The 12,867-nt window shown below is 42.4% G+C and overlaps 1 protein-coding gene across 2 annotated transcripts in view; it reads left to right on the top strand.

Annotated features, from left to right (window-relative positions):
* The first annotated feature begins 357 nt into the window (after nt 1-357).
* LOC123998903 (protein FAM168A-like) overlaps nt 358-12,867 on the top strand; it is a 67,452-nt gene continuing 54,942 nt past the window's right edge. For both annotated transcript variants that reach the window (XM_046304128.1, XM_046304127.1), the window contains exon 1: nt 358-910. The gene's annotated coding sequence lies outside the window, so the exon portion shown is untranslated. The remainder of the gene's footprint in view (nt 911-12,867) is intronic.

Below are 12,867 nucleotides of genomic sequence, written 5' to 3'. Positions count from 1 at the left end.
TTTCCAATATTTCTTAAAGGAAACCCTCCCTGCTATTGTCATGCTCATTCTATAGAGCAAAGGTATTCAACTCTTAGCCGACGAGGTCCGTAGCTGGCTAGTTTTCAGTTCTACCTGATAATTAAATAGAATGGAATGAATGGAACCGAGTCAAACATGTTGTTTCCATATGTTTGATACCCTTACATTCCATTCCAGCCATTACAATGAGCCCGTCCACCTATAGCTCCTCCCACCAGTCTCCTCTGGTAGCGACACTTCTGAATTGGTCCCTGTTTGACATTCACCTATAAGAAAAAGTTCCTCCCATTGTGTTTGCAAGGTTTTGCCCAAGACAGTACAATATGAAGACAGAAATTGATTTTCCAATAGATAGCCTACGAGGTCTTAGCCTGCTGGTTTTCAGTTATACCTGATAATTAAATGGAATGGAATAAATGGAACACGACGTTGGCAAGCTAAGATCATGCGCATAAACAGTCATCCGCTCTAACGGTCGTTTCGCGCTGAACTGCGCATATGCAGACTGTCAAATCAAGGCTCTCCTTCAATATAAAGTTGTTTTTGACGAAAGCTTGTCAGTTTGAAAATAACTTATCTAAATTACTTAACAAACTCCAAACACCGGCCTGGTCTGCTTGGTCCCGGAAGTATCGCGATGTTGCGCCTCTGGGTTTAGAAACTGTGGTTTTACTGCCACTCGGATACCTCTCCTTTGCTCTCTCTCAGTATTCCCATCCCCCCACTTTGTGTGGATGTCGACGTTACCAAAACGCTACTTAGAGAACCCACCGAAGTAAACCTTGGAGAAAACTGCCAGCACTGATCAAGGGAAAAGAGTGACAACACCGAACTCGGCATATAATTAAAGGCAAGGTGCTCCACGATAACAAATTCCCTTTGACATTTGGTGAGTTTGATATTATAACGTGATCTAATATTTTAGACAGATGTGCCCTGAGAATGTAAATATATAGATTTGCTATGCATATATAAAACATGTAATGGTCATGCATGGTTAAAAATATTACAGATGGATAAACTAGGCTACACGTTGCACGCCATAGATCCAAGGGCAAAGAAAACAAGACAATAGTGTTTGTGTGTAGCAATGCGGCTTGACGTGTGCAACAATGTAGCCTTATCGCGGTTGCAACGGCTTTGGATCTAAATGATGCATTATAAAACATGACAGGGACCGAGAGTGAGTGCAAAGGAATTGCTGCCGACCTCTTGTCCCGGCTATACATTTTTCCTACTCATGCAGTAACATTTCGGCTGTTGGTAAAGGTTCGTGCTGCTCAAAATGGTGTCGGGACGTTGAATGTGTGACATAAAAAACAAGTACATTTCTGAGCACTGTAATTATTTCAGGACCGCGTCCACATGATAGAGAGGACAGATAGGGAAAACTATTTATTTCACTTTCTCACATCAGCTGAATCCAAGTCATTCTTTCAGTTTGATATAGGACAGGAGCTGACATTCATTGATGTGTTGTAAACCTATGCGTGCAATAGCTGCCAGGGAAACGTTTTGTTATTACTTTTCTCTATTTGCGGTGGTGATTATCTTTTGGAAAGTAGGCTAGTACGATGGCAAAATAGCCCCTTAAGTAGCTATGAAGTTACAATAGGCCTAGGTGGGAAAATGGTGCTTTGTGCAAGGTAAAAAATAGGCCTATGATCAAATCTAAACTGTTATAATAATAAAACGCCTAATATTCATAATATAAGCATGCATAATAAAAATGATACTGTAATAACACTACAATATAACGAGAATAAGAATAATACCACAAATATTGTAGTTGTGATTTTCATTATGAAGGAATGGATCACTAGCCAATAGCCTGTTGCATGTCCAAACAATTCACATTTTGAAAAATGTAGATGTCATTTGCTGCTGCTTTAGAGAGGATGAGCAATTGTTAACAAAACCAAATTTGTTGCTTTATTGACAATGCACTTTGCTTTAGGACTTTAAAACCACAATTTAGGCCTGTGTAGGCTTGCCACCTTTTGTGCATCTGAAATGGCACCCTATCCTTACATAGGGCTCTAGTCAAACGTAGTGCACTATGGGGAGCCTTAAGGGGATGTTAGTAAGACGACACAAGGGATGCATCTGAAATGGCACTCTTGGGCTAGGGGAATAGGGTGCCATTGTGGATGCACACCTTGTGTTGGGTTGGTTACACCCCTTTATTGTTCTGGAAGGACAGGATGGACTGGCATGAGTGTCATCTTTATATTGTTGATGTTGTTTGATGAAACCTCAGAATCCATATAGACTTGTCTCTTTTGCCTTAGATTTAGTGTAAAATAAAATGCAAGCATCTGTATTTGAGATCTATCCCTTTCACTGTGCACTGGTAGCTACTCTTGCAGTTACTTATACTTGCAGATACTACAGTTAACTGATGTAGCTTACAGGAAGGGCTAGATAGAGATTTGGGGGTATATCAACTACTTTCAATGTTGTTTTCAATTGCCAAGTACTGCATCTGCAGTGATATAACCCACTACACTCCTCCTGCCTCTCCTGGCTTTATCAAACCATGGATGTGCTTCACAATCACCCCTTGGGCTCTCCCTGCCTTTACCAACAACACAAGGGAGGGAGCGAGAGAAAATAATGACTGAGCAGAGCAATAGAGGAGAACGAGAGAGAGTGATGAACCAACATGCCCGCGGCTATGACCAACTGAACAATTCCCCTGTCTCTGTCTTTGAAGACACCCCAGGGATGTTGAGGATTTTTTTCTTTGCTGTTTTCTTCAAATGTTTTATTTATATCCCACTTTATCTCTCCACGCGGTGTATGTGTCTTTCTAGTTGGTTTACCTGAGGCTGATGGGGATCTCCAAAGCTCACTGAGTCATGCAGCAAGGCCTAGGGCAGAGGCACTGAGACTAGTCTAGCTTAATGTCTCAATGTCACAATCTGCTTTTTTTTGTGGTTTGTTTCACATCTACCATAAAGCGAATCTACAGAGATGACTTGTAAAAATGTAATGAAAACTCAGAGATGACTGCATTGGGTTAGCACTGGACACTGTGAACAGACACATTGGCAACACAGGGCATTGTGGGATTTGTAGTTTGGTGTGAAAAGGCTCATGCTGTCCTCACCACAGGACTGAAAGTCACATCAAACATGATGCCCCACATGGTCATGAACCTGAAGACATTCTTCAGTGCAGCAGAGCCATGTTCAAAAGGCAAACATTGTGGAACATTTTAGATAGAAATGACATGAATCCCTATTCCACTTGTCAGAGGCATGTTTGTTCTACATAACATATTTCTACCTGAACGGTCCAGTTCCACTTCGTTGTGGCCTGCAGAACATGTTCCAGGTGTACACTGTGGCGTAGTATTGTGTCGCGCGAGGTGAATCTGCTGCGCCACCATCTGTGAGTGCGGGTGCTGCTGTGTGATCTGCCGGGCTCCAGAGGGCAGTGAGACAAAACACACAACAGAGATGTAGAGATGCTCCAATGTAATGAAAACTCTGTGGAAAGGCACTTGCTACTGTTTTAATGTGTCTAAATGGCTGATTTCTTTGTTAATGATACACCGTTTCTCATTGTTTAATGACTAATTGTTTAATGTCTCGTGTAGCTCAGTTGGTAGAGCATGCAAGGGTTGTGGGTTCGATTCCCATGGGGGACCAATACAAAAAATGTATGCACTCACTACTGTAAGTCACTCTGGATAAGAGCATCTGCTAAATGACTAAAATGTCAAATGTAAAATGACTAAGGCCTACCCTGTTCCACCATGTCCTGTTAAAGGACTTGCAGAAACGACTGTTTTATCTGGATACGTACATAGTATATTGTAATTAATGTGTTGTTGGCCAGTAGCCAGGCTGTTTGTAGTGCTGTAAAGTTGCTTTGAAGTTTTATCCGCTAATAGTTAAGATTGGAAGAAGGGATCATTAATCTGTACTTAGGGGAAATTCAATCGCAGAGTGAAGGGGAGGGGTCAGGTCAGTAGGAGGATTGGACCCGGCAGTAGGAACCTGATTGGCTTGTTGCTCGGTCCTCTGGGACAGATGTGTCAGAGGGAATCTGAACTCTCTCTCACCTTAGGTAGCCCTGGGCCGCTGAAACAAGTCTCCTCACACGCATACTGTCGAACACGCACAACCCAAACACACAGCAGGCAAAAACACTTGCATTTGCAACTCTCACACACACACACACAAGTTCTTTCTCTCTCTAACACACACAAAGTGCACACACTCTCACACATTCACTGACTATACAAAACATTAAAAACACCTGCTCTTTCCTTTACATAGATTGACCAGGTGAATCCAGGTGCAAGCTATTGTAAGAATATTTCCTATGTTTCTCACCCTGATTTGCTTTGGCGTCTGTGTTATTGAAGAGTAACATCAACTGCTAACACTGATCCCTTATTGCTGTCACTTTTTAAATCTACTCCAATCTGTGTTGATGAAAGGGAGGAGACGAGTTAAAGAAGGATTTTTAAGCCTTGCAATGTGGATTGTGTATGTGTGCCATTCAGAAGGTGAATGGGTAAGACATAAGCATTTTAAGTGCATTTGAACGGAGTATGGTAGTAGGTGCACTGGTTTATGTCAAGAAATACAACGCAGCTTGATTTTTCACGCTCAACCATTTCCTGTGTGTATCAAGAATAATCCACCACTGGCCTCCCGGGTGGCACAGTGGTTAAGGGCACTGTACTGCAGCGCCAGCTGTGCCACCAGAGACTCTGGGTTCGCGCCCAGACTCTGTCGTAACCGGCCGCGACCGGGAGGTCCTAGGGGCGACACACAATTGGCCTAGCGTCGTCCGGGTTAAGGAGGGCCGGTAGGGATATCCTTGTCTCATCGCGCACCAGCGACTCTTGTGGCGGGCAGGGCGCACCAATGTTTCCTCCGACACATTGGTGCGGTTGGCTTCCGGGTAGGATGCGCGCTGTGTTAAGAAGCAGTGCGGCTTGGTGGGGTTGTGCATCGAAGGACGCATGACTTTCAACCTTCGTCTCTCCTGAGCCCGTACGGGAGTTGTAGCGATGAGACAAGATAGTAGCTACTAAAACAATTGGATACCACGAAATTGGGGAGAAAAAGAAAATTGACTCAAAGGAGCCAACTTGACTGTGGGAAGCATTGGAGACATGGGTCAGCATCCCTGTAGGTTGAGTCCATGCCCCAATGGGGGGGTGCAACTCAGCATTGGGAATATTTTCCTAATATTTGGTATACTCAGTGTGCATACACACCTCAAAGTTATGAGGCATGCAGGCTCACAGTGAATAGAGAAGTCTCTTGGCTGACTGCTGGCTGAGGAATAATTTTCTCCGGGAGGAGAGCCATCTTGAGATGGTTTCTATTCTCAAAATTGAGGAGAGAGAGAAATTGCGATTCCTTGGCGGGTTCTATGCGGGCTCTAGTTAAAACTAGTGCACTATGTAGGAAATAGGGTGCCATTTCGGATGCATCGGCAATCTCTCTCCACAGCTCTGCAGTTCCTGTAACTGTTCTGTTTTGCTGTAAAAAAACCTCACCCCTCTCTACCGCTGACGTCATGGGTTCACTCCTTTCCTGTCTTCCTCTCTTCACCTAACCTCCACATGTTCATTTGAGCCCCTCCCTTCGTTTGTGCTGTGTTTTGATGCAGAGCTGAGGAGCTGACAGACACAGGGTTATTTTCTATGGGGGAGATCTGCTGGAATGTGTGTACAGAATTCTCCGCTGCTGTTCCGTAGGCCTCCTCCTGTGGAATGATGGAATGTCGGAGTTGTTCTTTTGGAATGTTGTACCTCTGAACCCTGTCGAGGAGGCTGCCAAAAGGGTGTGTGTTCGAGTCTACAATGACTCTGTAACATGCCCGTAGGATTAGGGCTGTGGCGGTCACAACATTTTGCCGGCTGGTGATTGCCAAGTAAATAACAGTCGGTCTCACGGTAATTGACCATTTAACATAAACACATTTAGCATCTCTTTGCTTACACACATGGCCTCCAAGCCATTTAAAAAAGTCTAATAAATACAGTTGATGTCAGAAGTTCACATACACTTAGGTTGGAGTCATAAAAACTCGTTTTTCAACCACGCCACAAATTTCTTGTTAACAAACTATAGATTTGGCAAGTCGGTTAGGACATCTACTTTGTGCATGACACAAGTAATTCTTCCTACAATTGTTTACAGACAGATTATTTCACTTATAATTCACTGTATCACAATTCCAGTGGGTCAGAAGTTTACATACACTAAGTTGACTGTGCCTTTAAACAGCTTGGAAAATTCCAGAAAAGGATGTTATGGTTTTAGAAGCTTCTGATAGGCTAATTGACATCATTTGAGTCAATTGGAGGTGTACCTGTGGATGTATTTCAAGGCCTACCTTCAAACTCAGTGCCTCTTTGCTTGACATCATGGGAAAATCCAAAGAAATCAGCCCAAACTTCAGAAAACAAATTGTAGACCTCCACAAGTCTAGTTCATCCCTGGGAACAATTTCCAAATGCCTGATGGTACCACGTTCACCTGTGCAAACAATAGACCACAAGTATAAACACGATGGGACCACGCAGCTGTCATACTGCTCAGGAAGGAGACGTGTTCTGTCTCCTAGAGATGAACGTACTTTGGTGCAAAAATTGCAAATCAATCCCTGAACAACAGCAAAGGACCTTGTGAAGATGCTGGAGGAAACAGGTACAAAAGTATCTATATCCACAGTAAAACAAGTTCTATATCGACATACAGTGGGGCAAAAAAGTATTTAGTCAGCCACCAATTGTGCAAGTTGGTTGAGAGAATGCCAAGAATGTGCAACGCTGTCATCAAGACAAAGGTTGGCTACTTGAATCATTTGTTTAACACTTTTTTTTTTGTAACTACATGATTCCATATGTGTTATTTAATAGTTTTGATGTCTTCACTATTATTCTACAATGTAAAAATAAAGTAAAACCCTGGAATGAGTGGGTCTGTCCAAACTTTTGACCGATACTATATGTGTATATGTGTGTGTGTGTGTATAGTGCCTTGCGAAAGTATTCGGCCCACTTAAACTTTGCGACCTTTTGCCACATTTCAGGCTTCAAACATAAAGATATAAAACTGTATTTTTTGGATATTTCAAACTTTTTTAACAAATCAAAAACTGAAAAATTGGGCGTGCAAAATTATTCAGCCCCTTTACTTTCAGTGCAGCAGACTCTCTCCAGAAGTTCAGTGAGGATCTCTGAATGATCCAATGTTGACCTAAATGACTAATGATGATAAATACAATCCACCTGTGTGTAATCAAGTCTCCGTATAAATGCACCTGCACTGTGATAGTCTCAGAGGTCCGTTAAAAGCGCAGAGAGCATCATGAAGAACAAGGAACACACCAGGCAGGTCCGAGATACTGTTGTGAAGAAGTTTATAGCCGGATTTGGATACAAAAAGATTTCCCAAGCTTTAAACATCCCAAGGAGCACTGTGCAAGCGATAATATTGAAATAGAAGGAGTATCAGACCACTGCAAATCTACCAAGACCTGGCAGTCCCTCTAAACTTTCAGCTCATACAAGGAGAAGACTGATCAGAGATGTAGCCAAGAGGCCTATGATCACTGGACGAACTGCAGAGACCTACAGCTGAGGTGGGAGACTGTCCATAGGACAACAATCAGTCGTATATTGCAGAAATCTGGCCTTTATGGAAGAGTGGCAAGAAGAAAGCCATTTCTTAAAGATATCCATAAAAAGTGTTGTTTAAAATTTGCCACAAGCCACCTGGGAGACACACCAAACATGTGGAAGAAGGTGCTCTGGTCAGATGAAACCAAAATTGAACTTTTTGGCAACAATGCAAAACGTTATGTTTGGCGTAAAAGCAACACAGCTCATCACCCTGAACACACCATCCCCACTGTCAAACATGGTGGTGGCAGCATCATGGTTTGGGCCTGCTTTTCTTCAGCAGGGACAGGGAAGATGGTTAAAATTGATGGGAAGATGGATGGAGCCAAATACAGGACCATTCTGGAAGAAAACCTGATGGAGTCTGCAAAGGACCTGAGACTGGGACGGAGATTTGTCTTCCAACAAGACAATGATCCAAAACATAAAGCAAAATCTACAATGGAATGGTTCAAAAATAAACATATCCTGGTGTTAGAATGGCCAAGTCAAAGTCCAGACCTGAATCCAATCGAGAATCTGTGGAAAGAACTGAAAACTGCTGTTCACAAATGCTCTCCATCCAACCTCACTGAGCTCGAGCTGCTTTGCAAGGAGGAATGGGAAAAAATGTCAGTCTCTCGATGTGCAAAACTGATAGACATACCCCATGCGACTTACAGCTGTAATCGCAGCAAAAGGTGGCGCTACAAAGTATTAACTTAAGGGGGCTGAATAATTTTGCACGCCCAATTTTTCAGTTTTTGAGTTGTTAAAAAAGTTTGAAATATCCAATAAATGTCGTTCCACTTCATGATTGTGTCCCACCTGTTGTTGATTCTTCACAAAAAAATACAGTTTTATATATTTATGTTTGAAGCCTGAAATGTGGCAAAAGGTCGCAAAGTTCAAGTGGGCCGAATACAGTGCCTTGCGAAAGTATGTATGTATGTATGTATGTATGTGTATATATATATATATATATATATATATATATATATAAAACAAAAAATTTGCTTCGGACTGATTGGTCAATATATGCATTTTTGACCAGACACCCTACATACATGTGTTTTGAGTGAAAACGTAAGTATCTGATCCTTCCTCTATATCTCTCTAACTGATACTCAGGGACAGAGTATAGGCCCTGTGTTATACAGTGAAGTATAATCCTGTACATGGACAAAACATACATGAACATCCATTCACTGGCTCTCTGCTGTCATATGAATCCTCTGAGCCCACAGTCTTGATGTTTTTTGTGTGTAGCAGAGCAGCCTGTTTTTCTCAGCAAGAACCCACCAGTTTATTTAGGGAAGGCTGAGGTAGGTGCCGGCATTACTGCAGTGAGTGGGTAGCAGCTTGGAGCCCTGCAGTGCTGTACCTGGGAATCATTGTATGTTTCAAGCTAGGTAATATATGTGCATTATATAATATGCATGTGTAGTACACTGTATATGTGCAACATATAACCAATATATTTGTAGAATATGGCAAATACAGTATTTGTATATGGCCAATATATTTGTGAAATATGATCAACGTATTGTATAGCCCATATGTGTAGTATATGGCCAATGTAGTATACAGTCAGGTCCAAAATGATTGGCAACCTTGATAAAGATGAACAAATAAGACTGTATAAAATAAATTATACATTCTGAGCTACAGTGCATTCGGAAATATTCAGACCTTGACTTTTTCAATACTTTGTTAACTTACAGCCTTAATCTAAATTGGATTGAAAAAAGAATAATTCTCATCAATCTACACACAATACCCCATAATGACAAACCAAAACCAGGTTTTTAGACATTTTTGCAAATGTATATACATTTTTTAAAACTGAAATATAACATTTGCATAAGTGTTCAGACCCTTTACTCAGTACGTTGTTGAAGAACCTTTTGCAGCGATTACAGCCTTCAGTTTTCTTGGGTATGACGCTACAAACACCTGTATTTGCGGAGTTTCTCCCCCTTCTCTGCAAATCCTCCCAAGCTCTGTCAGGTTGGATGGGGAGTGTCGCTGCACAGCTATTTTCAAGTCTCTCCAGAAATGTTCATTCGGGTTCAAGTCCGGGCTCTGTCTGGGCCACTCAAGGACATTCGGAGAATTGTCCCGAATCCACTCCTGCATTGTCTTGGCTGTGTGCTTAGGGTTGTTGTTCTGTTGGAAGGTGAACCTTCGCCTCAGTCTGATTTCCTGAGTGCTCTGGAGCAGGTTTTCATCAAGGATACCTCTATACTCTGTTCATCTTTCCCTCAATCCTGACTAGGCTCCCCGTCCCTGCCGCTGAAAACATCCTCACATCATGATGCTGCCACCCCCATTCTTCACCGTAGGGATGGTGCCAGGTTTTCTCTAGACGTGACGCTTGGTATTCAGGCATTTTGTTTCTCATGGTCTGAGAGTCTTTAGGTGCCTTTTGGCAAACTCCAAGCAGGCTTTCATGCTCCTTTTACTGAGGAGTGGCTTCCGTCTGGCCACTCTACCATAAATGCCTGACTAGTGGAAAGCTGCAGAGATGGTTGTCCTTCTGGAAGCTTTTCCCATTTCCACAGAGGAACTCTGGAGCTCTGTGAGAGTGACCATAGGTTTCTCCCCCGATTGCTCAGTTTGGCCGGGCGGCCAGCTCTAGGACGAGTCTTGGTGGTTCCAAACTTCATCCTTTTAAGAATGATGGAGGCCACTGTGTTCTTGGGGACCGTCATTGATGCAGACATTTTTTGGTACCTGTCCCCAGATCTGTGCCTCGACCCAATCTTCTCTCGGAGCTCTAAGTACAATTCCTTCGACATCATGGCTTAGTTTTCGTTCTGACATGCACTGTCAACTGCTGGACCTTTTATATAGACAGGTGTGTGCCTTTCCAAAGCTTGACCAATCAATTGAATTTACCACAGGTGGACTCCAATCAAGTTGTAGAAACATCTCAAGGATGATCAATGGAAACAGGATGCAATGGAGCTCAATTTTGAGTATTATTGCGAAAGGTCTGAATACCTATGTAAATGAGATATTTCTGTTTTTTGTAATACATTTGCAAAAATTTCCAAACCTGTTTTCGCTTTGTTATTATGGGGTATTGTGTATAGATGAGGATTTTTATTTATTTAAGAAATTTTAGAATAAGGCCGTATTGTAACAAAATGTGGAAAAAGTCAAGGGGTCTGAATACTTTCTGAATTCCCTGTATATTACATTAACTTGGTAGGTTGCATGTATCTTTCTTTCAATGCCAAACCCACCACTGATGTGCGTGGCTAAAGATCTCTATTTACAGTCGTGACTGTTTTGAGAATGACGCAAATATAAATTCAGTCTGCTGCCTCAGTTTGTATGATGGCAATTTTCATATACTCCAGAATGTTATGAAGAGTGATCAGATTAATTCCAATTAATTTCAAAGCCCCTCTTTGCCATGCAAATTAACTGAATCCTCCCCCCAAAAAATGTCCACTGCATTTCAGCCCTGCCACAAATGGACCAGCGGACATAATGTCAGTGATTCTCTTAACACAGGTGCGAGTGTTGATGAGGACAAGGCTGGAGATCACTCTGTCATGCTGACTGAGTTCGAATAACAGACTGGAAGCTTCAAAAGGAGGGTGGTAGTTGGAATCATTGTTCTTCCTCTGTCAATCATGGTTACCTGCAAGGAAACGTGCCGTCATTCATTGCACAAAAAGGGCTTCACAGGCAAGGATATTGCTGCCAGTAAGATTGCACCTAAATCATTTATCGGAGCATCAAGAACTTTGAGAGTGGTTCAATTGTTGTGAAGTAGGCTTCAGGGTACCCAAGAAAGTCCAGCAAGCGCCAAGACCGTTTCCTAAAGTTAGTTCAGCTTCGGGATTGGGGCACCACCAATACAGAGCTTGCTCAGGAATGGCAAAAGGCAGGTGTGAGTGCATCTGCACGCACAGTGAGGCAAAGACTTTTGGAGGATGGCCTGGTGTCAAGAAGGGCAGCAAAGAAGCCACTTTTCTCCAGGAAAAACATCAGGGATAGACTGATATTCTGCAAACGGTACAGGGATTGGCCTGCTGAGGACTGGGGTAAAGTCATTTTCTCTGAATCTCCTTTCAGATTGTTTGGGGCATCCGGAGAAAAGTTTGTCCGGAGAAGAACGTGTGAGCGCTACCATCAGACCTGTGTCGTGTCATGCCAACACTAAAGCATCCTGAGACCATTCATGTGTGGGGTTGATTCTCAGCCAAGGGAGTGGGCTAACTCACAATTTTTTCCTAAGAACACAGCCATGAATTAAGTGGTACCAACACATCCTCCAAGAGCAATTTCTTTCCAACCGTCCAGGAACAGTTTGGTGACGAACAATGCATTTTCCAGCATGATGGCACACCTTGCCATATGGCAAAAGTGATATCGAAGTTGCTTGGGGAACAAAACATCGATATTTTTAGTCCATGGCCAGGAAACTTCCCAGACCGTAATCCCATTTAGAACTTGTGGTCAATCCTCAAGAGGCGGATGGACAAACAGAAATCCACAAATTCTGATAAACTCCAAGCATTGATTATGCAAGAATGGGCTGACATCAGTCAGGATGTGGCCCAGAAATTAATTGACAGCATGCCAGGGCGGATTGCAGAGGTCTTGAAAAAGAAGGGTCAACACTGCAAATATAGACTCTTTGCATCAACTTCATGTAATTGTCAATAAAAGCCTTTGACACTTACGAAATGCTTGTAATTATACTTCAGTATTCCATAGTAACATCTGGAAAAAATATCGAAATACACTGAAGCAGCAAACGTTGTGACGCAAATATTAATTTCCATTCTCAAAACTTTTGGCCAGGTAGTACATGTCATCTAAACAAATGTAAATGCCTGGAATCTGCTAAACGGCATTGGCACTTCGATTGGAACCGGTTCTATGGTCAGGTGACATGAAAATAGAGCTCTTTGGCCACGCACATCAGTGGTGGGTTTTGTGTCGAAAGAAAGATGCATATGCAGAAAAGAACCCCATAAAAATGTATTTGGTCATGGATCTTTGGTGTTCTGGTGCTATTTTGCTTCTACTGGTCCTGGAGTCATTCTTAATGTCAACTATTGAAATTTGAAGAGGGCAGTCCATTGGCGCAGAGGAAGGATTTCAAGGATCTGGAAAGATTCTGTATGAAGGAATAGTCTAAGATCACTCTGTGTTTCCAAGCTCATAAAACATTGGAGAAAAAG

The sequence above is a fragment of the Oncorhynchus gorbuscha genome, linkage group LG16 (genome assembly GCF_021184085.1).
Source record: "Oncorhynchus gorbuscha isolate QuinsamMale2020 ecotype Even-year linkage group LG16, OgorEven_v1.0, whole genome shotgun sequence".
NCBI classification, from domain to species: domain Eukaryota; kingdom Metazoa; phylum Chordata; class Actinopteri; order Salmoniformes; family Salmonidae; genus Oncorhynchus; species Oncorhynchus gorbuscha.
The sequence above is the reverse complement of the archived record's forward strand: the minus strand, read 5'-3'. Positions and strand labels throughout refer to the sequence as shown.